The sequence below is a fragment of the Lissotriton vulgaris genome, chromosome 12 (genome assembly GCF_964263255.1).
Source record: "Lissotriton vulgaris chromosome 12, aLisVul1.2, whole genome shotgun sequence".
NCBI classification, from domain to species: domain Eukaryota; kingdom Metazoa; phylum Chordata; class Amphibia; order Caudata; family Salamandridae; genus Lissotriton; species Lissotriton vulgaris.
This window is the reverse complement of record NC_141700.1, coordinates 113,148,338-113,173,478: the sequence shown is the minus strand read 5'-3', so window position 1 is coordinate 113,173,478 and position 25,141 is coordinate 113,148,338. Positions and strand designations below refer to the sequence as shown.

At 47.9% G+C, this 25,141-nt stretch overlaps 1 protein-coding gene across 4 annotated transcripts in view; it reads left to right on the top strand.

Moving 5' to 3' along the window:
* Positions 1–25,141, top strand: part of BNIPL (BCL2 interacting protein like) — a 221,152-nt gene that overhangs the window by 14,811 nt on the left and 181,200 nt on the right. The window contains exon 1 of one of the 4 annotated variants that reach the window (XM_086947438.1): positions 7,722–7,977. The exons of 2 other annotated variants lie outside the window; for them this stretch is intronic. The gene's annotated coding sequence lies outside the window, so the exon portion shown is untranslated. Of the gene's footprint in view, positions 1–7,721; positions 7,978–25,141 lie in introns of those variants that run through there. One more of the 4 variants, XM_086947439.1, reaches the window with a different exon arrangement.

Genomic DNA, 25,141 nt, shown 5'->3' with positions numbered 1-25,141 from the left:
ATTTGCAACTTCCCCCAGTGATATAAGTCCTTAAAAGTGCTGTGAGAAGGGGTATATTGCAAACATATAAGTCCTTTGTTTGAGATGGCAAAAAGATCCCTAGATAAGGGATAGCTGACGACTCCCACTGAAAGCCCGCCTGACCAATGGGATCCTCAATGCTATGATGGGGATCGGCAACTTCCAGGCCCCGTGATTTAGTAAAATTAACTTTGAAGCCTGACATCTGTGACAAACCCAACTCCTCCATTAGAGCAGGGACCGTGGCAATGGGATTCGTGATAAAGCAGAGAATGTCATTGGTGAACAGGGCAAGCTTGTGCTCAACCCCAACCACCGTCAAACTTGATAACTGGGGACTGGCCTGTATCTTTGCTACGAATAGTTCCCTCATGAAGGCAAATATGGATGGGGAAAGCGAGTATCCCTGACAGGTGCCTTGCATGAACCAAATCGAATGCGAGAGGGAAACATTGATTTTGAGTTTGGCAGTAGGCTTTTGAAAATTGGTCAGGATTAACTTTTTCATTTTGGGGCCTATCTGGACCCTATTCAGAACTTTAGTGAGCTAGCTCCAATCCACTTGGTTGAATGCTTTCTCGACGTTGAGAAACAGAAGAGCCATAGGGTGGTGTAATCGCTCTGCTGACTCCACACGGGCCACTGCCAACTGAGTGTTATTGTTTGTTTGTCTTTTGTGAATGAAGCCCGATTGTGACGGAGCAACTACAGTCGGCCACACATGGCGCAAGCAAGCAACCAAAATGGAAGCAAAAAACTTCACATCACAATTGAAGAGCACAATAGGGCGATCAGAAGGGCATTGCGTGGCAGGTTTGTCAGGTTTCAACAGGAGGGTTATATGCGATTCCAACATTGTATCATTGACTTCTCATGATCTTAGGAGCGAGTTACAAATGCACACTAGAGGCTCAGTTAGGAAGGAGGCATAAGCTATATAGAAAGTGGCAGTGTAGCCATCAGGGCAAGGAGCCTTACGCGAAGAGAGGCTGCTGCCCGAACCTCATCTGCGGTGATGTCCTCCTTCAAAAGGAGTAACTCTTCTGTTCTAACCGGAGGATGATAAGTGCTTAAATAATCAACCTGTTGCTGATCAACAAGCTGTTGAACTTGGTAAAGAGCTGAATAATAATTGCTAAAAACTGCTATGATCTCCTCCGTCTCATGGCGAAGGAACCCCTCTTCATCCACTACTTCTCGGATGCAGCCGTGGTCCATGCTGGTAACAGCGTTGGGGTGGTGCGGCCATGTAAGGGGGAATTTCAAGGGGGAATTTCAAGGGACGATGCTGAGGGAAAATTAATTTTTTATTACATTTTCCCTCAGCATCATCCCTCGAAATCTTCCCTTACCTGGCCCCACCGCTGTGACCTGCAAGGAAGGCGGCTGCTCGGATGTGATTACGAGTGGCATGAATGCGCAATGTATACACCAAAAGCCTATCTGCTTTATCCCCTTTTCATATGATTAATTAATATAAAGCAGTTTTTTGGCTGCCAACTTCATCAAGGTATTCCAGCTCGCAACGTAGATGGCGCTAGTCCTGTGGCGTACTTCCTCCTGGTGTATCTGAGTCTCCAATTTGTGCTGAGTTTATTTGCCCGTTCGAAAGTCGCAGTGTGTGAGGTGAGCTCTCCCCGAAAGACCGCTTTTGCCGTGTCTCAAAGGGTCGCCGGTGCCACTTCTCCTGTATCATTTTCGGGGAAGTGGGATTCAATGGTATCCCTGATACGATCACGAAGGACCGGGTCCCTAAGTACAATTTCATTGAAGATCCATGGCCGAGGAAACGTACGCTGTGGGTGTGCCAAACTAAGAGTCAGTTATATTGGGGCCTAATCAGATATAGCGCCGACATCAATTTTAGTGTCCAAAAGACCGGGCAGTAAAGCCTGTGATATCAAGAAGTAGGCTGGAGTTATTTATTTAATCAAAATACCATCAAACAAATTCTTAGAAAGTTTGAGTTATAACACTGGCTGCCAATGAAGGGAGCAAGAACACCAATACTATTCAGAAAAAGAGTAGCATGTGACTAGCCACCTTTTTTTTTTAGATATATTGGTCATTATGAACTAATTGACATGGTTTATATAGTTACAGGTACGAAGTGATCTTTGAAGTTCGGCTCGGATGAGGATAACTTGGTACCTCTAAATGTGGAAGTAATTCGTCAAAGCCTTACAGTGTCCAATTAAATATCCTTAGAAAATGTTTCACTGCTCTTCTCATGAGCCTCTCTGTGTAACTTTCATTATCATAATTATTATTTCTTGCCCTTTGCGATCCTTCCATACATTCACAGATTTGATCACGGTATTCTTAGGTTGTGATGTTGCTCTACTTCTTCCATTCTCATGTGATGACTGAGCTGCCAAATGGTTGATACCAAGCCTTTGCGGATGGTAAGCAGCTACTCCAAATGGGGGTGCCATCCGCTTTGGTAAACGCATTCAGCATCTTCTTGTAATTTCTGTCTCGTCTGGCTCTGTTGCTGGTTAGGGTCAAGAGCTGGATTATTCGGTAGCAGTCTGTGAGTCCAATTTTCACAGAAAAGCGAAAAGGTGCTCTTCAGAAATTTCCTGTTTCAAGTCAGCATGAAAGTTTTACGTACATTTGCGGGATCTGAGCTATGTGTATTAGATCTGTTGGGAGAAATGAAAACGTGGGTGATATTAAGAACATCATACATAGGTTTATTGGTATATTTAAAGATCCTAAATCGAGAAATGTTTCTTCTATTAAATGCTGTCCATATAACACTGAAAGATTGTAATTTGGATAATATCCTGTTGTCCCTTGTCAATTTCGCGGTCATGCTTGTGCGATCTAGGGAGTGTGACATGGGTCCGTCTTCTGGTGTTGAATGGAAGGTGTATCGCCCATAATCAAGATCTTTCTTTTGCAGCAAGTACATCATGAAATGTGTATTTATTGTGGCATATGTATGGATGTAAATGTTTTATCCACCTGCTTACGAAGAATCCAAATTGCTGGATGTTGTGATGCGATTACCTAGTACACTGGTTTCCAACAACACACAATTTGTATCAGAGGCCTGTTCCGGTTTTTAGGTTTCGCCTAAGTGAAAGCAGCGCAAGCAGCTTTTCACGCAGGTGAAAACCTAATGAGAACAGTAGAGTGGCTTGGGAATACGCCCCTCTGTTCCATTGGCTAGCTCCATAAATGGAGGCTAGCCATTGGAACAGAGATCTGTCCGTCATGACCGGACCAGATTCGTGGGCGTTCCCGCAATTTCTTCCCTCCGCATCGTCATCGCGGTCGTGGGCGGGGTTTATTTTTTGTTGTTGTCCAGGTTTGTTTTGGCCATTCCACGGCCGACCGCCAATGGAGGAAGCCTTCCCGACCCCCCTCCCGCTGTCCGTTCCCGCCCCCCCCCCCCCTGTCCGTGTGCTTCATGTTTTTCCTGCGGCCAGGACCCGCGTGGTACCCCGACTCGAGCCCTCGAGACTCACTCTAAAGGGCCAGAATGTATAAGAATACTTCATTCACCTTTCAACTGAAAGTCGGGAACACTCCAGCACAGGTCAGCCTCCGAGAGGGGAAAGGCAACGGGACATCTGCTGAAAGCCCGTCTGCCCCATATGCAGTCCTTGCACCCATCCACCGCCCTGGTGAGAAGCTGAGTCCGGCAGTCCTTGCACCCGTCCTCCGCCGTGGTGAGATGCGGAGACCGGCAGTCCTTGCACCCGTCCCCTGCCGTGGTGAGATGCGGAGACCGGCAGTCCTTGCACCCGTCCCCCGCCGTGGTGAGATGCGGAGACCAGCAGTCCTTGCACCCGTCCCTCGCCCTGGTGAGATGCGTAGTCCGGCAGTCCTTGCACCAGTCCCCTGCTCTGGTGAGATGCGGAGTCCGGCAGTCCTTGCACCAGTCCTACGTCCTGGTGAGATGCGGAGTTCAGCAGTCCTTCCACCCGTCTGCGTCAGAGGTTCCAGGGAGCAGCTTTCACTTAAGAGCATGGCCGAAAACAGGGAACCAATAGGCACATATGCCAACGTTTCAGAGGAGGTAAGGGGAAGATAAAAAACAAAAAACAGAATCGTGAGAATGCATCAGTCTACTGACTTCTGTTATGCGGAGACCGGCAGTCCTTGCACCAGTCCCCTGCTCTGGTGAGATGCGGAGTCCGGCAGTCCTTGCACCAGTCCCCTGCTCTGGTGAGATGCGGACTCCGGCAGTCCTTGCACCAGTCCTACGTCCTGGTGAGATGCGGAGTCCGTAAGTCCTTCCACCCGTCTGCGTCAGAGGTTCCAGGAGCAGCTTTCACTTAAGAGCATGGCCGAAAACAGGGAACCAATGGGCACACATGTCAACATTTCAGAGGAGGTAAGGGGAAGATAAAAAACAAAAAACAGAATCGTGAGACTGCATCAGTCTATTGACTTCTGTTAAAGCAGAGGTAATTTCTGGCAGTAGACAGTCACAATTAGTCACTTTTCTGCTTTAGAAATCTGGAGTTTCCCACCTGAATGAGGTCTGTTGACAAATATGGACGGTAAGACTTGGGTAAACATGTCCGAGTTTTTGTTTCTTTACCATGAACCCAGTGTTTTAAGTGGGCCGGGTCCTGCTGGTACTCAGCACCGGCAGATCTAAAAAGCAGCTGCTGAGACGAGTTCCTATCGGGCTCTCTGTTTTTGCCCTCACCCTCGGGGTGAAAAAAATAAATGTTAACTGCAGCAGTGCCGCCCTTCACTGTGTATGATATACCGTCAAAGAGACTCGCTGTGGTTCTCTCACAGTCTCATCATTTCAAAACTGAAGCATGTTCAATGTTCTATACAATGAAGACAAAGTTATTTCTTATTTATCTTACACAACTTACAATCAATGACAAAGCCAATAGTCCTGGCTTGTTGTAGGTGTAATGTTACTTATTGCATTCTATATCTGGAGGCAATGACGGAAGCAGCAAAATACCAGCTGGGCAGGGGGGCTCTATGCGCGTATATTTTTAAGCCACGCCCCTATTTGCATCTGTCCCAGTTGTTTCATTCCATGTAAAGCTCTGCTGGCTCCCCCAGATGCGCCTCTAATTCAGATATTTCCGCTGAAGTACACTGCTCTCCTCATTCAGGCAGCACTGTAGTGTCACATGCAAGAGCATGAGGGGAGTTTGGAAGGAATCTGAAATAGTAGGGACTGCTGTCATTAGTAACTGAAAAGGAATGTTATTTTTGGTGTCCCTTTTGCGGTAGTCAGACTACAACAAACACTGGGCCTCTCTTTCCATTAAGTCTGCTGCTGCTGTAAAATGCTGTTTTCAGCCCCTTGGAGCTCTAACACTACTTCCTGCCAGAGCCTCTGATTGGCCAGTTTTGTTGTAGAACATTATGCTGTTGTCTTAAATGTGAACACTCAGGGAGTTTGGAATTAACTCTTTCTCCCAGCCTCGCAGACGGAAACATGTATGTGTCTGTGTGTGCGTGCCTGGGCTTGTGTGCGCATCTGTGTATGGGTGCATGCCTGTGTGTGGTTGTCTGTGCATGTGAATGCATCTCTGTGTGTGCACATCTGTGTATGTGTGCGTGCCTATGTGTGTGTGCCTGTGTATGTGTGTGCATCTGTGTGTGTGTGCCTGTGTTCGCTCTTCCTTTCTATCCTATCCTTCCCACTCTCTCCTCTCCCTTCCCTCTTGAAAACCCATAAAATGCTGCAGTTTACTTTGTTTGGGTTACTGCAGTGCAATGTCTTTTCTTTACTTATTATGGTGATGTGTGTCTGTGATATGGTCATGGTGGTGACTTATGCATGTGGTAGTTACGTGCCAGTGTGACGTGTTTGTGATGATATTTGTGGCAATATTTTGTATGGGTTATGCTATGTTCTGCTGTGACTTGTGCATGTAATGATGTACATCTTGGTCAAGTGCATTTTAAAGTATGCATTTAGTTGTATGTAATTGAGTATGTGGCTCCTGACTGTGAATTATGTATTTGGTGATGTATGTGGTACTAGTGTGTGTATATGATGACGTACATTGAAGGAGGCAAGAGTCAACATAGCATTTCTGCTCAGCACTTATTATTCTAAGCACAAGCCTTTAATGGCATACAATACTTTATTTGTTAACAAGGGTTTTCCATTTCCGGACTCAATATTTGGTGTATATTTATGGTTTCAGTACATTGAAATCTAGCCCACTACTAACCACATACTTCCAATACCCCAGCTGTCCGGCTGGTTTGCACTGCTCACCAGATATTGGCCTCGATCATAATATTATAATGTGGCCTGTGTATTAACTAATTAAACATTTTACTTAAACACTTCTGCATTTAGTCTGCGGTTACATAAACAATGTCAGCCTGTCATTTATTTTATGGGTTCTGATGTTTTCCTTACTTTGCAAATTTGGTTGCAGTGCTTCTTACTCTCCTGTTTGTGAATTGGGTATTCCCTCCATGATCACGCCCATCGTTGCCAGATCTCTGATTTATTCTTATCAAGTAGAGCTGCTTCCCTGCCCCCTCGGTTTTGTGTGTGCCTCTGTTGCCTGCTTGCGACCCGGTTTTGTGTGTGCCTCTGTTCCCTTCTTGTGATCCAGTTGTGTGTGTGTGTGTGGGTGCAAATGCAATAGATGTCGCATTTGCGAGAGATTAGGCTATTGGCTTTGTAAATGACAATGCCATTTATTTAGGTTTTCAAAGCCAACACATAAATAAAAATGTTGTCATTTACAATGCCAATAGCTTTAACTTTTCCAAAGGCGAAACCGTTGCATTGTAAATGCTTGTTTAATTTGTTTGCTGTCAAACAAGAAAAAACACGTAAAAAAAGTGTAAACCATAACCAGAGCAGAAGGGGTTAATTCCATTGAGTGAGAAACAAATCACAATAACCTAGACATTGGGTGGTTTTCTTCTAGTAAGTGTTTCTAGAATGAACAAGGCAATGGCATTAAGCTTTAAGCAGTGTTTTCACAAGTAAATTTACTGTTGCAATAACACCAATGTACTTTATTAATAAACGTGTTCGCTGGAACACTACTTCAATAGAATGTGTTATTCGCCTATCTTTATTTTCATCAGCATGAATCTTGTATGCCATTCAGTGATGCTAATAACACGTTATATTGAACACGTGTTCTAATAAAAGCAGATTCAAACGTTTATCACTGCAGGCCAAAATGCAAACCCGTGTTTATTACTGCAGCACAACTTAAGTGGCTTTGGGATACAACGCGTAATGCCTCGAAGTTTCTGTTACAGAATCACTTAACAAAACAAAATATCGGCGATTTTACATCGCAGCAGAGATTTAACCACTTGTGCTCTGGTTGTGGTTAAATAACTGGGTTTATATCTAACGCACATAAAAACACAACAAGGTGCAAACCATATATGCAGAGATACAGAGCGCAATGCGTATCACTACCACTGTAGAGGGAGGGCAGGGGATTTATCATGACCAGACCCACCCACGGAAGGCCTCTCGTGAGTGAGTCACGGCCCCTCCTCATAAGTAGTATTTTCAAGGAGTGCCTCACATCCTCTCCAAGCTTCTAGTGAACGCCGACCTCATACCCACCCTGTTCGGCACCGTTCATATAGAGACATGCAGCCTCACCGGCCCCAGCAGCGCCGGGTCCCCGTGACCCCTGACCCTGCCCTTTCTTCCACCGGAATGGCCGGGCCGCGCGCGCCCCGCTCCGTGCAGCCCGGCGCGCGCGGGCCTCGCGTGCGTCCTGTTATCGGAGTGTAAACACGGCCAGCCTTCCGCCTCATTGTCGAGTTCCTAGGGAAACTCGAATGTTAGGGTGTGCCTCCCGACCGCGGCCCTGCCCCTCTGCCGCCCGCCGAGGCCCTACCCTGCCTCCCGGGCACGGAGGTGTCGTCAGGAGGGCCTCGGCGCCGCCGCTGCTGCTGCTAAAGATTCCCCGAACGGGTGCAGTGGTTCTACCAGTCGAGCAATACAAAATAACACAAACTCAGGTAAAGTTTGACTTTTTACCGGGCTCTTGGGCAGATGCTGTTTTTCACCCTGGCTGTTAGTTCTGCTGTTTGCATTGGGCTAGCTAGGTGCAAGGTTGTAGAAGGTGAAAACACCTTCGTTCGCTGCCAAAGGAAACTGTTGCATGTGCAGGGTTTCATGGGCCCTAAAGCAACGGAGGGAAATGTGCCCCACTCTCCTGTTTTAGTTGTAAAATCAGCTATAATCGGGGTCCGACCTCAAATCACTGCACTGTTGACAGGTAAGACCCGTTCCCTCTATAAGGAGGTTTCGATTTCAAAAGGCAGTCGAGAGGATGAGTGAAAGAAAAAGCCCAGCCCAAATATCCTCCACTGATAGCTGCGCTTATCTGAAATTCCCCCAGCTGGTGTAAAGGGGGCATATATGGCCTGTGAAGAGTAATAAACGCGATTAAATAATAACAAATATTGTTGCAGATTCTGGCCGCACCTTGCTGTTTTCGCATCTTCCGAATCAGGCAGCAGCTCGTAAAAGGACCAAAAATCTTGTCTGTACAAGTGCTTGCAGTGTGATGCCAACAGTGTCTCTATTTACATTCCTTTTTGTTATCCAAGCACCCAGTAATTTTTTTAATAAACAGTGCTTGCCCTCTTATGTCCTTCACGTGGCGACCATTTTTGACCACAGTGTCCTTTAGCTGTACTAGTGCCCATCAGCTTCCATTTTCAATACCTGAGGTTGCACCTGGACCACGAACTGCTGGTACCAAACCTTTGCCACTAGTAAACAGCCACATGCATAAGGTTTCCAGGTATGTTCAGGTCAACATGACACCGGGTTCCAGTTCTGGGCTTTGCTTTCACCAATCACTGTCTTCAGGTGTGCTAGGACAATCCAGATTCAAGTTGAAATGCACACTGCCCAGAATGCATAGGTTGTTAAAGAAAGCCCAGTTCTAGAAAATGGTATCTCCGATAACAGTCACTTGATAATCCTATAAATCTAGATGCCATCTACAATGTGTGCTTCAGCCTACAGTTCAAGGTCTTTTGTTATTCTGTACACAAGGAAGGGCGATCGTCAACTGCACACAGTAACAAGCATTTGCAATGCAATAGGCCTCGCATTAGGAAAGTTTGAGCTATTGGTATTGTAAATTACAAATTTTTTATTTATGTGTTGGTTTTGAAAATAGCGAAATTAATAGCTTTGTCATTTACAATGCCAATAGTTTTAACTTTTGCAAATGTGACACCTATAGCATTTGTAATGCAATATGTGTTGTATTTACGTGACATAGATGTATTGATATTACAAATAACAATGGCTTTTCATTTTTTTAAATAATTAATACTTAAAAGTTATTGTAATTTATAATGGCAATAGCTTAAACGTTTGTAAATAACTTTTGTAAAGATTATGTTCAGTGTATTTTATTGTGACGAAAATCCAAGAACAGAAGTGAAATATTAACATCTTTTTGTGACATTTGTAATAAAGCTTGAAACATTGAGAGGACATATTTGAACCAGTTGTTGTTGAATGGTTGCACAGATTGATGCTGTGGTGGCGCTGAGTGATGTTGTGGTGGCAACGAGTGGATGGCTGACGCTTGTGGATGGCTGACGCTTGTGGATGGCTGACGCTTGTGGATGGCTGACGCTTGTGGATGGCTGACGCTTGTGGATGGCTGATGCTTGTGGATGGCTGATGCTTGTGGATGGCTGACGCTTGTGGATGGCTGACGCTTGTGAATGCCTGATGCTTGTGCATGCCAGACACTTTTTGGATGCCTGACGCTTGTGGATGTCTGATGGGTGATGCTTGTCTGATGCTTGTGGTTGTCTGATGCTTGTGGTTGTCTGATGCTTGTGGATGTCTGATGCTTGTGGATGTCTGATGCTTGTGGATGTCTGATATTTCTGGATGTCTGATGCTTGCGGATGTCTGATGCTTGCGGATGTCTGTTGCTTGTGGATGTCTGACGCTTGTGGATGTCTGACGCTTGTGGATGCCTGATGCTTGTGGATGCCTGATGCTTGTGGATGCCTGATGCTTGTGGATGCCTGATGCTTGTGGACGCATGATGCTCGTGGACGCATGATGCTCGTGGACGTCTGATGCTCGTGGTTGTCTGATGCTCGTGGTTGTCTGATGCTCGTGGTTGTCTGATGCTCGTGGTTGTCTGATGCTCGTGGTTGTCTGATGCTCGTGGTTGTCTGATGTCTGATGCTTGTGGATGTCTGATGCTTGTGGACGTCTGATGCTTGTGGACGTCTGATGCTTGTGGATGTTTGTGGTTGTCTGATGCTTGTGGATGTCTGTTGCTTGTGGATGTCTGTTGCTTGTGGATGTCTGTTGCTTGTGGATGTCTGTTGCTTGTGGATGTCTGTTGCTTGTGGATGCCTGACGCTTGTGGATGCCTGACGCCTGAGGATGCCTGACGCTTGAGGATGCCTGACGCTTGAGGATGCCTGACGCTTGAGGATGCCTGACGCTTGAGGATGCCTGATGCCTTTGGATGTCTGATGCTTGTGGAAGCCTGACGTTTGTGGATGTCTGATGCCTGACGCTTGTGGATGTCTGATGCTTGTGGATGCCTGACGTTTGTGGATTTCTGATGCCTGACATTAGTGGATGCCTGACGCTTGTGGATGTCTGATGCCTGACATTAGTGGATGCCTGACGCTTGTGGATGTCTGATGCCTGACATTAGTGGATGCCTGACGCTTGTGGATGTCTGATGCCTGACGCTTGTGGATGTCTGATGGGTGATGCTTGTCTGATGCTTGTGGATGTCTGATGTTTGTGGATGTCTGATGTTTGTGGATGTCTGATGTTTGTGGATGTCTGATGCTTGTGGATGTCTGATATAGAACTGGTGGGTGGTGGGGGGGCAGATGGGGTTTGCAGTTGGTGAGGGTGGCAGAGGTGGTGGTGCCTATGTGGTGACAGTGGTGTTCGTGGAGTTTGTAGTGGGAGAACATGTTGGGTGTTGTAGCGTTGGTGGGATCGCGGTGGTGGGGCTGGCTGTGTTTTTAGTTGGAAAGCATGGTGATGACTGTAGTGTTTGTGGGTGGTGAATTGGCGGTGATGCACTTGTGGGACTAGTGTTTACAGCGAGAGGCTCTGATGGTGGTTGTATTGCTGGTGGGGGTCGTAGAGGTGGTACCTGACCCACCTCCCTGGGTGTCCCTTCCATCCCTTCATACTCGCTAATCAGTGGGGGTTTCGGCTCAGTACAGTTGCTGTTGCACCCACCAGCACACCTTCTAGGTAATAGCTACGTGTTATTCTTGCCCAAAATATAATAAATAACAAATAAACAAGTAGGATCCCTTCGAGCCGAAGACCCTGCTCATTGAGTAGCTACTCTGCGTATATATAATGCTTTATTTAATCAAGGCTTGTTTGTCGTGGACTGACCTTGGCCCGCCGTGGGTGACTGGTTAAACCTTGTTTTTGGCTGCACGTGTGACCTTGGTCACGCCTTGACGCCCTGCAGACACATGCAAGTGCCTCCTTTCGCTCGAGGCCACTCTAGTAGCCTTCTCAGAGTGATGCGATTATCCCATATCCGGGGAGATGGGGACAGCTTTATCCCATGAAAGCCTCTTTACACAAGCAGGCCAATAACGGCGAAAGAGCGGGGGTGTGGGCCGGAGAGAGATCGTGGTGAGCCAGGAGAGAGCGTGAGAGTGAACAGAGATGGATAGTGATGGCTAGGGATGGAAGAAAGAAGGGAGGGATAAAGTAAGGAGAGAGGGTGGATGGAGAGGGATAGGGGCAGAACGGGGGAGGGGCACAACGTATGGGGAGGGGAGAGGGTGAGAGACACGCAGAGTGAGCTGTGAATGGATGGGGAGGGAGTGAGAGCAAGGGGGAAGATGGGCAGAAAGTTTAGATAAAAGAGAGGTGCATATTTCGGGAGAGAGGGGAGGGGAGCAGAAAAGCACGAGGGAAGAAGAAAAGCGCGAGAGGAAGAGAGCCCAGGAAAGAGGAGCGCAGCGAGGCACAAAGGTGTGTAAGGAGAGAGACGCGGGGGAGCAAGAAGGAGAAAGAAGTGGAAGCAGTGAGACGAGAAGAAGAAAGAAGTGGAGGCAGTGAGATAAAAAGATTGCAAAGAAGAGGGGCGCAAAATGTGAAAAGAGCAATAGATAAGGAGAAGGGGAGGGAAAGAAGGTGGTAGATGGGGGTGCGACGAGAGAGAAAACTAGGGAGGCAGGGGAGCGGATCCCTTTGAAGCACGGCCTCGCGGCCGTGAAAGTGAAACAGCAGGGATGTAATTAGGGGGGAAGAAAAGTGAGGCCGAGCACGCGCCGGGGTGAATGCCTGAGGCCGAGCGCACTCTGGGGAAGCTTCAGATGCCTGTGGGAGGGAGGCTGATGGGTTTGATGTGGACGCGCGTTCCACATGAGTGCACCACATGAACTGGACGAAATCCGCGATGGTTTCAGAGCTTGGTTTGCCCTCTATACTCTCGTCTATTGATCCCTTACGTCATAGAATAGTCAAGACCTAAAAAAGCACAGGCTCTGCTCCCCAGTATCATACCCTTGCTGCAAAAGTCAGAATTTTTTGGTCTTTAAGATCCGTGGAGTCACATCTCCAAATGACCTTGAACATCATCACCTTAAAGGGCTTGGGGGTACTCCCAGCTCAAAACTGACCTTTCTGATTACAGATTTATGGGCCATTTAATACAAATTTGGATCCGGCTGGTGGGCGACTTCCAAGATCTAACTCTCGAACAAGCTGTAAAATTTGTCTACCTGTGGGGAGGCATGCGTGGCCCAGAGTTGGCCGCAGGACTGAGATTGGATCTGATAATTAGTGTAGGGGGTACACATCCTATGAGACAGGAACTGCTCGGACCTCTCTGTAGTCAGCTTCAATTCCTCGTACTCACTCAACAAAACTACTGAAAGGTACACAATCTTATTTTGTTTGGACCCCAAATGAGTTATCATTACCACGCATGGTTTTGAGAAATCTGGATCACCTTAAGGGAGGGCAACTTATCTTGAAAAACATTTAACAAGCAACTTGGTCACAGTTTTGTTGGTTGGTTGATAACCCCTCCTGCTGTCTCATTCAGGTATTTTCAACCTACGGCGGTATTATCAGTGTTTTCATTTCTCAGTTTATTGTATACATGTCAAATAGTATTCCCTTCACATCTTTGTCTGCACTACTAGAGCTAAGGAAGCATAATTTGCTTCCGAGGGATTTCCACATTTAAGTAAACAGTAAGCAGCCACTTGACCATCCACACATGATTTCTATAAACACTGCTCTTTAAATATAAAATTCTACATCAGTTTGGACCGACGTTCCTCAGAAAAGTTTTCAAAGAGTGCTTATATTGTCTTAGAACTTGCCTCTTTCCCCTGGCGGGCGGAGCCAGAAGGGACTATGAGGGAAAAGTTATTCACATTTGTAGAAATGCCGGGATTCACAATCCAAATTGTTCTCTCTTGGTAACAATCCACATTTGCTCCCTTAATGTCCAGTTCACTGCAGTAACTACTGGTGGATGGAGGTAGAGGAAAGTAGGAGGGCAGACCATGGGCCTGACAGGTGGAACCTTCATGTCCCCTGTTGTCTTACACTGTCATGGTAGCCACATGTACTTTCCACTTCTTATAAACTTATGGGAGTTTTCTTATTTTGAAGGTAGAACAGCAGACGGCTTAACAGCTGTTGCTCTCAAAATCCAGAAATCAAGGAGTCTGAAGATGTGTTAGACTATCCTCTTTAACTGAGCACAAGTGTTGCATGATTAAGTGTGATACTGGTTAAGAGAACTAGAAAGACCTACTGTTAATGCAAAATGTACTGCATGCTTAGATATTTTTCAGTTTTACATGAGCAAAGACCAGGATTCAAGCTTAGTTTCCTCGTTCCGAAGTTGACAATTTTAGCCGCAATGCAACATTTCCTCCCCAAATAAATTTTTAAGTGTTTTTCTTCTGTTTTCGAAAGAGCATTTGAAATGGTAGTTAATTTTGATATTCATTTGAAATAGATAAGATATACAAAGACTGGTTGATGCCCGGGCTGATGTCATTTGTTTGTTAAAAGATGCCTGTTAAAATTTGGCTGTTGTGAAAGTAATATCTGAAGGTCCAAAAGCAAGGCAAAGCAACAGTTAAAGTGTTTGGTTGGGTTAATTACAGAATACCCGCCTGTAGTATGTTGGCTCTCTATATAGTGGAACCAAACGAGGTACACTGTGTAGAGAGTCCAGGCAACCCTTAATGGTTTACAGAGGCAAAAATGATAAACTAAATGCTCCCTTTGTGGTAGAGTGGGCGAGGAGTTTAGTCTTATCAGAGGGTAGTGCTAAGCATTTGTTGTACTCACAGAGGCAATAAATGAGACACACATTCGAATGAGAAATCTGAGATCAATTTAGAAAAAATAACTCCGATTTTATATAAATTTGATACCAAGAAATTTGTAAGCAAGTAAGTACTTTTTAAAATATCAACTTTCACAGGTAAGTAAAATGTTCACTCAAATGCGTATTTACGCGTATTGCTTTCCTATGGGAGAGAAAGACATATACGGTATACAGGTACTTGCAGTAGGTTTCTGGGGTCCCCTTCAGGAGTTAAGGTGGTAAGGGGGGGGGGAAAGGTCCAAAGTATTCACAGCAGTTAAGAGTTTTCCTTCCCTGTGGTGTCCGGGTGCAGAGGTGCTGGTCGGGTTGGTAGCTGCACGCACTACACCAAAGGAGAGAGGGCGACCACCTACAAACCCGGTGGCGAGAGGCTCCCAATGGGACGCTTGGTTCAAAAGGGTTTTGAGAGCAGGGCAGCACTGTCAGTTCTCGAGGAACCCGGGCCAGGGCGCTCGATTGAAGAATGGCTAGGTCTACTGGGCAAATGCGTTGCAGGACCTTGCGGTTGTCGGTCTTGCTGGTTGAGGGTGCAGAAATCAGGACAGCTGGGCCATTCTAGAAATGGGTCTTTGCTGTGCTGACGTCCCTCAATGGCTTATCGGTTTCAGTGGAGTCCGGATTGGACTCAACCAGGTTTTGGTTGATGCAAGGTGTCCAGTACTATAGGTATAGGTGTTGTGCGGCTCCAGTCGGTCCTGGTGTTTTCTCACTTGATGGGGAGACGGATCTGACCTTCTAGAGCATGGTGACCTCTCCCTGGGCGGCTGCTGCGTCAGTACAGCCAGGGAGTGGCAGCACAGTAAACCACACTCTGCTGTTCTTGTGCCTGCAGACTGCAGGGAGAAGCTCCTCTAATCCAAGGAAGATTGCTGGCAATTTGCGAAGGGCTTGCAGTCTACAGGGATTCTTGGTTGAGTTTGAACTGCAGGACGAGTCGGTTTCTTCACAATTGTCGAGACTGGTGCAGGCAGGCAAAAAGTCCACAGCAAGTCTTTAGTTTTTTTTGTTTTAGCAGCTCTTCTTTGTCCTCGTCGTCTGGGTTTGTCTAATCAGAGTTCCTGGTATCAGGGTTGCCACACAAAAACTCAATTTAGGGACGTTAAGGGGAGTGACACGTGGTAGGCAATGGGCTACTCACCTTTAGGATGACTACGACTATGCCTCCTATATGACCACTTCCTGTGGGAAGTAGACACAATCCTGACTGAATGAACCCGATTCCACAAAAAACGAAGATGGTGGAATTCTAGTTTTTGTATTCACATCAGGTAGTCAACCTTAGGAATGAAACTGGCCTGATAGTGAACACATCTGCTTCCAAGCTAATTTTCCCGCCTGTCCTGGTGCCAAATGGGCCTGGGGTAGCGGGTAGCATTTCCTCTTGTCTGGGAGAAGCCTGGGTCATATATCAAAGACCACAGAGGCCTTTGAAGGCTCCTGCCTTGATATGCTGATTATTAGCCGCCCTGCTTGGAGGAGGTGCCAACAGCTCTGTTCGGAGCAGGCATTATTTCTGCCCTCAGAGATTGTGGGCTCTCACCTGCAGGGGGTTGAAAACCTATCTGTGGTGGCAGGACGGTCTACACCTGTCAGCCAGCACATAAGAGGGTGGTTGGTTTTCAGGGGGTACCTCTAAGGAAACCTCTTGGTGAATTTATTAATAAATACATTACTGGAATCAGTGTGGGTTTATTCATACAAGTTGTCTGATTCCAAACACCTTTGGTTTCAGTGAAGCAGTCATGTAGCTGGGGAATTCATAATCACCAATGCCCAGTACATATACTCAAGATGGCTTCCCTGTGCACTGGCAATGTCCAAGAATCGACATGGATATCATAGTGGCATATCTGCTCATGCAGATATGTCCTCACATGTAATATAATGCACCCTGTCTTAGGGCTGCAAGGCCTGCTTGAGGGTGACTAACATATATTACATGCAGAGTTTGAAGGTCTGGCACACAGGAGGTGTGGCATATTGTGTCTTCACTTTTGTCTGCACCATGTCACACAGCTTGCAATGGCAGTTTGCATGAGTGTGGTGAGGGGTCCCTTAAGGTGGCACAATACATGCTGCAGTTCTTAGGGACCCTCTTTAGTCTCCATGTCCTAGGTATCAGGGACTTACGGGGGTGATGAAGGTATTGCCAATTAGGGTAACATTTGTATAGTTTAGGACAGAGATCTAGCACTGAGGGCCTGGCTAGAAGGAACCTAGTGTGCTTCTGTCAAAACTGCACCATTTACCAGGCAAAAAGGGGCGGGGTGACCATGTCAAAAAGGGGCACTTTCCTACACCGCCCACAAGTTTCCCGAGTTTTAGGATTGAGCAAATGACCCAATCCTTTATTTTTTTTACTTCACCCTTTCTTTAGAATATACATTAATGTAGAGAGTTTATTTGTTTAATGCAAAATTTCAAATTGAGGTACTTTTTAGTGAAAACAATGACTTTAAAATTTAGTTAGGTCAGCGTGGTCACACTTTTACCTCCGTAGCCATGTATCACACCTACACAATCAAGATGTTTTTCTTGTTGTACCAACACTATCAACTAGAGTTTCACTGTTACTGCACGTTAAATGAGAACTTGAAAAGTAAAAAAGGTTTACATTTTGGTAACAAATGTTTTTAATGTGATATAGTGTTTCTCCAAAAAACAGAAGTACAGTTTGCTATCTCCAGCCACTGGCCCTCCATCCTTTTCTATTTCCACACAAGTCCTCTGCTGCATACATTTTTTTTTTAAAAGGCCTCTGATAGAGACATCTAGCCACAGGCTCCTTACCTTTGAACTTCCAGGCATCAGGCTGGATCCGGAAGATTTTTCTTAGCAGTACCCCTGCGCGCCGGGAGGGGAAGTTGGTCGACTCCACGTGACATCGTCGGCATCGTGTTCGTTGTCGTGATGTACCCGTCGTCAATGTAACCGCCACTCCGCTGGGCTGACGTCAGTACTTTTCACGACTTTCCATGCCAGAAGCACAGAGCCATGAAGTGACTGACCATGGTGTGTTAAAAATAAGCTAGGGCTCTGAAAGGGATCAGCCTTGACACTAAAAACAATTCCGCAGTGAGGGGAGGATGGGTGGGTCAGAAAGAAATTTGCGGCTAGATCATGTCTCTACCAGATAAGGCGTTACAGAAGGTAAGTAACTTGTCCATCTGATAGAGACATCTAGCTGCAGATTCCTTACCTTTGACCAGATACCCAAGCAATACCATTCCCGTAGGAGGGACTGCAGAAAGGTTTAGACCACAAAATCCTGTAAAACAGAGCGACCAAACAGGCCTTCTCTGCGAACCTGGGAATCCAGGCAGTAGTGTCTGGTAAACGTGTGAGCGATGCCCACGTGGCTGCTTGGCAGATATCGGAAAAGGGGACACCACACTAGAGTGCCGTGGTGGCTGCTTTTGTCCTGGTGGGCTGGGCCCTAAGCCCTTTAGAGTGATCTTTATTCGCTAAGGTGTAGCAAACTTTGATACAGATGATAACCCAGCAAGATATAGCTCTCTTTTGGACAACACAGCCTTTCTTTGCACCCACATACCCTATAAAAAGTTCGTCATGCCCCCGGAACTCCTTCGGTCAATCGAGATAGAACGTTAATGCTCTTTTTGGGTCCAGGCGACGGAGACGCTCCTCTTCCTTGGAAGGGTGCGGTGGTGCATAGAAGGTGGGAAGAATAACAGTCTGTCCCATGTGGAAGGGTGTCACCAACCTAGGGTGAAAAGATGCCCTTGTGAGGAGCACACTTTATCCGGGAAGACTGTCGGGTAGGGAGGCCGTGATGACAGTGCCTGCAGTTCGCTCACCATCCTGGGAGATGTTTTTGCCACTAAGAAGGCTGTTTTGATGGTGAGCAACCATAGAAGGCAGTTGTGTAGCAGCTCAAATGGTGTGCACATCAGGAAAGTGAGAATCAAATTAAGGTCCCATAGTGGCATATTAAAGGGTGAAGGGGAACACAAGTGCTTTAACCCCTTCAAGAATCTCTGCACCAGATGTTGTTTGAAAAGAGAAAGCCGATCAGCCAGCTGAAGAAAAGAAGAAAGGGTCCAAAGATAGCCCTTCAACGTGCCCTGAGCAGCGCTCTGCCGGGCCAAGGAAAGTATAAACAGGAGGACTTCAGTTAACCCCTTCGCCTCGGCGGCTATTCCCCGCAGTGCTAAGGGGGAGGCGGGGCCGCGCGGAGCTCCCGTGCTCGTGACGGAACCGCTCCGTCACGGCCCGCGGGTGAGCTGTGCTTGTGACGGAACGGTTCCGTCACGGCCCTGCCCGCTCTTTAGAACGTCAGCGCAGGCGCGGAATTCGCGCCTCGCAGGCGCGGCTAACGGGCCGTGACGGAACCGTTCCGTCACCAGCACAGCCCACTGAGGCTAGTGACGGAATGGTTCCGTCACGAGCATGGGAGGGGTTAAAGCTGCAGATAGAGGGTCAATAGCCCAGTCTGTGCAATATTTAAAAAATGTGTTCCATTGGCAGGCGTATACCAATTTTTTGAAGGGACGCCTGGCTGTCAAAATAATCTCACAGACTTTGGGAAAGAGGTCGAAAGCTGTGAACTGTCGCTACTCAATCTCCACGCAAGAAGGAGGAGAGTGGACAGGTTTGGGTGGAGGACCCTCCCCTGCTGCTACGACAGAAGACCCTCCCAAAGGGGTAACCTGATCGGAGGATCGATGCTCATGTCTAGAAGCTCGGGAAACCAAACTCTCCGTGCTCAGTCTGGAGCCACAAGAATAACTTGTGCTCGCTCATTCCTGATCTTCTTGGGCAGGAATGGTACAGGCAGAAAGGCATATAAAAGAGACCTTGTGCCACCTCCGAATGGAGAGGCCATTTGTGATCCGCAAGGCACCTTCAGCTGAGCTCGTCCACCCTGGCTTTTAGAGAACCGGCCAGGTGTTGAGCCACCAGGGAAGTGCCCTGTAGTTCCAGCCAAGTCCAGAGATGCAGGGCCTCTCGACAAAGAGTCCACGACCCCACTCCGCACGGTTTGTTGCAGTACCACATGGCGGTAGGGTTGTCCATGAACACCTGTAGGAGGCTTCCCTTTATCGATGGCTTTCAGTGCCAGTCGGATCACCTGAAGCTCCAACAGATTGATATGGAGCTTGACTTCCGCTGGAGACCAGAGTCCTCCTCCTCCCCCAGTTGGCCACCTCATCCTAGAAGGGACGTATCCATCACCACTTTGAGATCTGGGTGTGGAAGGGAGAGGAGTCTGCCCGTGAACCAATTGTGGTCTGTTAGCCACCACTGCAGGTCTCTTGCAGTGCCCTCTGAAATCCGAACAAGGTTGGTGAGATTTCCTCAATGCTGCGCCCATTAGAACCTCAGGTCCCACTGCAGAGCCCGCATGTGCCACCATGCATGGTTCACTAGCACGATACAGGAGGCCATGAGGCACAACAGCCTCAGTCATTCTCACCAAAATCCATGATAGAGGCCGAAACATCGGTATCATAGCCTGAATATCCTGGACTCGCTGTTCTGGAGGATGGGCCTGAAATGGCACTGTGTCCAGAACCGCTCCAAAGAAAGGGGCGTCTAAGAGGGGGTCAGGTGTGACTTCAGCACGTTGATAGTGAACCACAGCGAATGTAGGAGGCTCGCCGTAGTCCGAAGGTGGGAGACAACTGTTTGGGACAAGCCCTCTTCAATAACCAGTCGTCGAGATGGGGGAAGACTGTAACCCCTGATCTCCGCAGATGAGATGCGACCACCGCCATCATCTTTGTGAACACCTGAGGGGCGCTGGTGAGGCCAAAGGGGAGCACTGCAAATTGAAAGTGCTCATGGCCCACCGTACACCACAGGTAGCAACGATGGACAGGCATGACAGGAATATGAAAATAGGCATCCTGCAAGTCCAGCGCTACCATCCAGTCCCTCAGGTCCAGAGCAGGCAGGACCTGAGCTAGGGTGAGCATCTTGAACTTCTCCTTTTTGAGTAAGTAGTTAAGGGCTCTGAGGTCTAGGATAGAAGCAAGACATCTGTCCTTCTTTGGGACCAGAAATAAGCGGGAATAACAAGCACAGACTATTTCTGGCCCGGGAACCCTCTGTAGCTCCCTTGGCCAAGAGTGTCTTGACTTCCTCACGGAGTAGGACAATGTGATCCTATATCAGCCGATCGTATACTGGAGGCATGGATGGAGGGGTAGTCTTGAAGTGAAGGGAGTAACCCCTTCATGCTATTTTCAACACCCACCTGTCCAACGTGATGTCCTGCTAGTGGTGGAGATGATGGCGTACTCTGCCACCACTGGCTGTAAATGATCCTGGAGGATCAGACTAAAAAGGTTTTGCGGTGGAGGGGAGATTGTGGCCTGGCTCGACTTCTGGCCTCTCAACCACCGAGGTCAGTGTGTACCACGTCCACGGCGCTGCAGAGGCTGCTGAGCTTACAGGACCCTCTGGCTGGAATAGGGTTGGCGGAGTTGGTAGCCCCTTCCATAGCTACGAAAGGAGCAAAAAGCAGATGCCGGCCACGAAGTTGTGGTGAGGCCCAAGGACTTGGCCGTGGCCCGCGAGTCCTTGAAGTGATCAAGGGTGGCATCTGCATTGTCCCCAAAGAGACGTAAGCCATCGAAGGGCATGTCCATGAGGTTAGTTTGGATATCCCCTGACAAGCCATACGTTCTCAGCTGGGCGTGTCGACAGACTGCCACCGTCGTGGAAATCGCTCTGCCCAGCGAGTCTGTCGTGATGATGAACTTTGCTGAGTCTCTCCCATCGGAAATAGCTGGGGAGAGTAGAGGTCAGTCCTCCTCGAGACCCTGGGCAGCACTTGCGCAACCATGTCCCATATAGAATAGGAATAACGGCCCAAAAGGCATGCAGTGTTCACGGACCGCAATGCAAGACTTGTGGAAGAAAACATTTTCTTTCCAAAATTCTCCAGTCTCTTGGATTACGTGTCCGGAGGTGTGAAAGGAAATGCACCACGGGAAGTGGAAGCTTGGACCACCAAGCTTTGTGGGGTGGGGTGGTGTAATGGCTGGATTTTCTGATTAGATGGGATCAGCCCCTAGGGGCCCCTCCAACCCAGCCAGAACGTAATCACATCCCTCCTCAGGACCATCTATCCAGGCACCTGGGTACCTACCTGAGGATGGGGAACTCGCAATATACAAGCTCATATTATTAAAAACACCACTAAATCTATAGGGATACTAAGAATACTCACTGATAACTAAGGATATCCATACCCTACACCACACTTATATTCACATCAGTTGGTCTCGCGGCCACCCCGACCCAGACCGGTCTACCCTAGGGCAGATATGACACACAATCCGGTGCGTCTACACATGGGCCTGCAGAACCCAATGCTCTCCTTTCCAAACGATCCACAATCCGGTAGATCTACACGCCAGTATCCTTCTTGACGCTCTCACTTATGCAAGCCACAATCCTGTGGGTATCCGCGTTGGTAATCCCCCCCAACGTTCTCACTAACGCCGCATATCAACGACGACCACATTCCTATGAACACCTTCAGTTATATGTTGGGAAGTCTCTCTCCCTATTCACTAAGGGCTTGCTACTACAATATTAGGAGTTAGCCAATTAATATAATGTACCTCTTATTCTTGGCATCATAGGTCCACTCGCTCCCTATTTATGTGATCACCACTTACCTGATTGGGGTTACTCATCCATTCATGAGAAATAATAACCACCTAGGAGATACATTTACCTGGATTGAACAAGAATATAAGGCACTTTACAGTTTGCTACAAACTGGGGGTTTTATTAGAACAATATAAACACTTACACAGATCTGTAACTGACAAAGACTATAGATAGAACACACCGCTGAAAGAGAAAAGATTAGCAATACAATAGCTTAGGGAATAAGAACAAGATTAAAGTGTAAGTGTAACTAGTTCAGACTACCTCACCTATTAGAAGGAAGATTTATCTCTCTCTGCCTCTGGTGGGATCAGGGCTCTCTCTGCCTCTGGTGGGATTAGGGCTCTCTCTGTCTCTCCCTCCTTCACCACATCACCACGCCTCTGGTTCAGTTGCTCCAGCTGACAGCCTTCTTTGATGCCCTCTGCACTGCTCTCTCTCTCCTCATCTTCAGCAATCGTCTGCCTTCTTTCTCCATTCAAGAACTGCACTCTATTCTGCAGCTCCAGCAGATATACTCTCTCTCTCTCTCCAAGCTGTTCTGAGCTCCAAGCTGAACTGAGCTCCCAGCTGTTCTGAGCTCCAAGCTGTTCTGAGCTCCAGGCTGAACTACACACAAGCTGGAATGAACACCACGCTGAACTGACCTCCAAGCTGAACTGACCACTCCTCCTCTCCTGTAGCTCACTAATATGGAAGCTTGTCCTTTCATGGAAAGTTACGGCCAGTAACCTGCCGCCCACCAAATTCTTGTACCTCCCGGTACCAAGGACACGTTCCCAGCTGGCCAGCCTGAAGTTGTGTCTTCGGAGTGGAGAAAAATACATTCCTTCGATAAGGGCCAGCCTGAGCCGGTTCTCTCCAAGCGAACAACAGCCTTAACTATAAACTTTACCTTTGCCCTGAAAAGCCTCTCAGCTTCATCAAGATGGAGTCCCTCTAGCTCTAGGCCTGTAGGCCTGAAAGGGATGAAATGCCCCTTAGCTCTGCCAGAATACCTACATAAACCATACCAATGTGTCTAGTATGTCAAAGCCAATAGGCAATAGACAGGTTAAAGTCAAGAATAAAGGATCTATCATCATATTAAGCAGCTATCCTCTTCTAGGTCTGGAAGAAAGGGCTTAAAAGGGCCAACACAGGCTAAGAATACCTATCCTAGATGTGAGCAAGACTAAGATCTATATCACTGCTAAATAGAGCCAAAAACTCTGCCATAACAGGTGGGTGGTGAGAAAAAGTGGGTCACCCGGTTCAGGGCAATGGCGGCGGGCAATCGTCCTATTCACAGGAGCCCATGTGTTTGGTTTGGACCAGGTACCCAGGAGGACGTCCGTTAAGGCCTCATTGAAAGGCAGCAAGGGTTCCGAGCTGGAGACCCCAGGCTGCAGGACCTCTTCAAGATTTTAGTCTAGACTGCCACCATAGGGAGATGCAGGTCCAGGACCTCCGCAGCCCTACACATCACCATGGCACATGATGCCCCCTACTCCATAGCCAGGGTAGGTGGAGACAGCATTCCAGAGTCTGGGGAGGTATCCAAATCTATGGCATCACTCAGTTCCTCACTCCAGTCCATCTCTTGTGAATGCTGGATTTCTAAGGGATCCTGCTCCCCCTCCCAATCCTCCTCATCAATCCCTAACCCTTCAGAATGGGGCCGGTTGAATTACATGGTGCCATACGACTCCGTCTGCCCCGCTCTCGCCGTCAGGGGACGTCCGACCGGCTTCATGTCGTCGGATATGAGGATTGGAGAGGCGCCACCAGTGAGCATCGGTGACTCTGAGAACCTCGGCGATGGACGTGGCACAGAGGAAGGTTACTGTGGAGGTGCGACCAGTGCCGGTCCGGACCTGGGCCCAATCAAAGGCTGTGGCACTGGGGCTGGAGCTGCAGGCGCAGAACACACGCGGACTCCTCCATTTCCTGAGCTTGAGGGGCTCGATGGCACACCATCAGGGTTCAGAATGCCCAAATACGGCTTACATAAAGTCATAAAACTCTTCAAACTGGGCAGGGGTCGCTCCTGGACTCAGAAAGGCTGGGAAAAGGGGAGCCGACCCAGGCATCCGATCTGCGGAGCGGGTCCTCGAAAACCCAGGTTCCTCTGCCACATTGTGAGACGGGCGGGGTGAAGTCGAAGCACAATTTGATTTCTTGTGGTGCCTCTTACCTGATTTCAACGACTTCGATGAAGAGGACTTCAATTCACCGGAACAGTGCTTGGACCTTCTTTTCAAGCGAGACCTGGACTGGGATCGAGACCGACGAGGCGAACTCCGCAGTGCCAGTTGCTGGTCCAAGAACTGCTCTAGGGACCGCTCCTTCAAAGCCTTTGGCGCCATGGCCCGGCAGTCGGTGCGCGACTTCGAGTTGTGGTCACACTCCAGGCACCAGAGACACACTAAGTGGGGGTCCGTGACCGACATTGCACGGTGAAAGGCGCCATACGCTTGAACCCCGACATCTTTTTACTCAACATGTTTCCTACACACCCAAAGGAGCCAACAGATGTTTTTAAAAAAAGTCTGTCAAACAATGACAAGGGGTAGCTTTCATTAATTCATTAATGGATCGGCATTGGCTGGCGCGTAAAGAAAATAACTCACGTCAGTGCGCCAGAGTGGCGTTATATTAAAAACGCGGACGTCACAATGACGATGAAGAAGACACTGACGACGTCACGTGGAATCGACTGATGCCACCTACCTGCGCGCAGGGGTACTGCTAAGAAAAATCTTTCAGATCCAGCCTGACGCTTGGAAGTTCAAAGGTAAGGAATCTGTGGCTAGATGTCTCTATCAGAGGCCTTTTAAAAAAAAAATGTATGCAGCAGAGGACTTGTGTGGAAATAGAAAAGGATGGAGGGCCAGTGGCTGGAGATAGCAAACCAGGAGGGAGAGCAGGCTGGAGGTGAAAGCAACATAAACCAAAGCAGCACAGCGTGCTGGCGCGGCAGCAACACAGAGAGTTGGATTTGGGAATCAAACAAGGGAAAACATCGTGGATGAGAGATGGCAATGTGAAGAGCAGGTGTGGGAAAAGAATAGGTGCAAGAGCAACAGGGAAAATGGGTGGGAGTGAAAAAGCGCATGGGTGAAAGAAGAACACCATCGCCGGGGGGAAAT